Here is a 4,076-nt window from a genome sequence, read left to right on the forward strand (position 1 = left end):
CTTAAGAAGATTCCGTCCTCGGAATCTGGTCTTGGTCAAACAAATGAGGGTAGCGATTTCTCATCAACTCTTCTGTCTCCCACGTAAAGTTAGAACCCAAACTGTGTTTCCACTCAATCAACACCATCGGAATCTCTTTCTTTCTCAGCTTAGTCACCTTTTGGTCAACCACACGGACCGGCTCTTCCACCAATTTCTTATTCAAATCGACCCTTAAATCTTCTAAAGGAAGAAGTTGTGTTTCATCGTCGACTGTACACTTACGAAGATAACACACGTTGAATGTATTATGAATACCGGCTAACTCTGACGGAAGATCTAACACCACAGTCTGATCATTCAACACTTCACTGATCGAAAACGGACCAATAAATCTCGGTGCTAACTTACCACGTTTACCAAATCTGATAACCCCTTTCCACGATGAAACTTTCAGATACACTCGTTCACCCACATTAAAGGTTACCGGACGTCTACGCGGATCAGCATATATTTTCTGCCTATCTCTGGCGGCTTTCAACTTTTCTCTCGCAATTGCAACTTTTTCGGCTGTCATTTGAACAATTTCGAGATCTGCAAACTGTTTCTCCCCGGCTTCTAACCAACAAGTCGGAGTTCTGCAACGATGACCGTATAACATTTCATAGGGCAGCATCCCTATACTCGAATGATATGAATTATTATACGCGAATTTGACCAACGGCAAATGTGTATCCCACGAACCACCGTATTCTAACACACAAGCCCTTAACATATCCTCCAAAGTCTGTATCATTCTTTCACTCTGTCCGTCTGTCTGAGGATGATAAGCTGTACTTAAATTCACACGTGTACCCAGATTCTGTTGAAGACTATTACAGACGGATGATAAGTTGTACTTAAATTCACACGTGTACCCAGATTCTGTTGAAAACTATTCCAAAATTTTGACACAAATCTGGAATCTCTGTCTGAAATGATCGATAACGGCACACCATGATGACTAACTATTTCTTTCACATACAATTCGGCTAACTCACTTAACGAAGCTGTCTCACGAGTAGCAAGAAAATGAGCAATTTTAGTTAGACGATCCACTATTACCCAAATCATATCATGTCTTTACTGAGTTCGAGGTAATTTGGTCACAAAATCCATCGTTATATGTTCCCATTTCCACTTTGGAATCGGTAACTGACGTAACAAACCATAAGGTTTCTGATGTTCTGCCTTCACTTGAGCACATATATGACACTTTTCGACATAACGGGCGATATCTGATTTCATTGTTGGTCCACCAATACACTGTTTTCAAATCATGATACATCTTATTACTACCCGGATGTACTGTCAATATGGATTTGTGAGCTTCCGTCATGATTAAATCCCTCAAATCTCCAAGCTTAGGCACCCAAACACGATTGTTTAAGGTCTTTAGTCCACGTGAGTCATCAATTAAGTCCACTTTTCATTTGGTCATTTGTTCAGATTTAATATGTTCGTCCTCTAAAGCACATGCCTGAATGGTTTTTAAGCTGTTAATCAAATCTGAAGTTATATTCAAACGAAGAAATTTCACATTTTCACTTGACTTTTTACGACTTAGCGCATCTGCAACCACATTTGCCTTACCCGGATGGTATTTAATTTCACAATCGTAATCTTTGATCAACTCTTGCCATCGTCTCTGACGCATATTTAATTCTTTCTATGAGAAGATATACTGCAAACTCTTGTGATCTGTACATATAACACAATGGGTTCCATACAAATAGTGTCTCCACAGTTTCAAAGCAAATACTACTGCAGCCATTTCAAGATCATGCACTGGATAATTCTTCTCATGAACTTTCAACTGTCGCGAGGCGTAAGCGATTACTTTATCTCTTTGCATTAATACACAACCCAACCCAGCAAATGACGCATCACAGTATACCACGAAGTCATCTGAACCTTCTGGTAAAGCTAATACTGGTGTCTGACACAGTAGCTGTTTCAAAATCTGAAAAGCCTTTTCCTGTTCATCAGTCCATCTAAAGGCTACATCTTTACGAGTCAACTTAGTCAACGGACCTGCTATTTTCGAGAAATCCTTAATAAATCTGCGATAATAACCGGCTAATCCCAGAAAACTCTTAATCTCAGTCGGAGTCTTCGGAGAATTCCAATTCATTACCGCTTCTATCTTTGTCGGATCAACTTTTATACCCTCGGCACAAATCACATGACCCAAAAACTGCACTTCACGTAACCAAAATTCACACTTTGAAAATTTTGCAAATAGCTGTTCACGTTTCAACATGTTCAAAACCTGTCTCAGATGTTCAGCATGTTCACTTTCGGTCTTTAAATACACTAGTATATCATTTATAAACACAATCACAAACTTATCTAAGAACGGGCGACACACTCTATTCATTATATCCATGAAGATTGCTGGCGCATTCGTCAACCCAAACGGCATGACAAGAAATTCATAATGACCATACCTTGTTCTGAACGCTGTTTTCGGTATATCTGATTCAGCAACACGAACCTGATGATATCCGGATCGTAAGTCTATCTTAGAAAAGAATGAAGCACCCTGTAACTGATCGAACAAATCGTCTATTCGAGGTAACGGATACTTATTCTTCACTTTTCTTTTGTTCAATTCACGATAATCAATACACATACGCATTGACCCATCTTTCTTTTTAACAAACAATACTGGAGCACCCCATGGTGAAGAACTCGGTCGAATAAACCCACGATCTAATAGTTCTTGAATCTGTGACATCATTTCACGGATTTCAGACGACGCTAATCGGTATGGAGCTTTTGCAACTGGAGTTGTTCCAGGAACCAACTCAATCTTATATTCGACTTCCCTTACCGACGGCAGACCTGGTAACTCATCTGGGAACACTTCAGAAAATTCTGATACTATCGGAATATCGGCCACTGTTTTCTTTTCTTTCTTCGCATCAATCACATATGCAAGAAATGATTCACAACCCTTTGCCATCGACTTTTTTTCGCTTTCATCATAGTTATCAACGGAAAATTATACCCGCTCCGCTCCCCTCGGGCCACAACACGGGTTCCATCGGTCGGACGAAAGGTAATCATTTTCCTATCACACTTAATATTAGCCCTAAGCGAGCTCAACCAATCCATTCCTAGTACTACATCAAAGCTAGGAATAGGTAACACTAAACAAGTCACCGGGAAAAACTTCCCTTCGATTTCTATACAAACCCCAGACACATATGTTGTGACGGGTGTGATCTTACCATCGACTACTTCTACACTAACCGGCTTGGGTAACACAGTAACCGGTAATTTTAACTTAGCACAGAAATCTAGGGACATAAAACACCTATTGGCACCACAATCAAACAATACGTGAGCAGGTATTGAGTTGATTAGAAACATACCGGTGATCACTTCATCGGTTGCCACAGCATTCTCAACCGACATCTGAAAAGCTCTAGCCTCTGCTGTTGAAGGGTTCTTCCTCTTCTGCTCACTCGAGGCAGTTGACCCTCCAGCTGATGCTGAACGCGCCCCTGACCCTGCCCCGGAACTACCACTCTTCGACAGACAACTAATTGCACGATGCCCTGGTTTGTAACAACTCCAACACATACTATTCAGATATGGGCATGCCGAAGACTCATGCCCAACAACACCACACATTAAGCATCTTCTTGTAGCCTCAGAACACTGACCACTGTGAGAAGATCAACACATGTGACACCAATTCCCTTTACCTGATCCAGATCCAGTACTACTCTGACCACTTTTACCCTTCGACTTAAACCCACTAGACTTCTTGGATTTAGATCCTGATTGACCAGATACTTGCCCACCTTTTTGTAGCACATTACCAAACATTCTGTTTCTGGCTACCTGAACATCACTTTCTACCATCTTAGCCATCACAACAGCTTGAGACAATGATGTAGCTGTTCTAACAAAAGTTCTGTACTCAGGCAGAATGATATTAACAAAATGCTGGATACGAGACGCTTCGTCTGGCACCCATTGTTGTACAAACCTCAGTTTATCCATAAACTTCTCTACTACCTCATCGATTGTCATTTGAGGTGTCA

Source organism: Rutidosis leptorrhynchoides, chromosome 10 (genome assembly GCF_046630445.1).
Source record: "Rutidosis leptorrhynchoides isolate AG116_Rl617_1_P2 chromosome 10, CSIRO_AGI_Rlap_v1, whole genome shotgun sequence".
Taxonomy (NCBI): domain Eukaryota; kingdom Viridiplantae; phylum Streptophyta; class Magnoliopsida; order Asterales; family Asteraceae; genus Rutidosis; species Rutidosis leptorrhynchoides.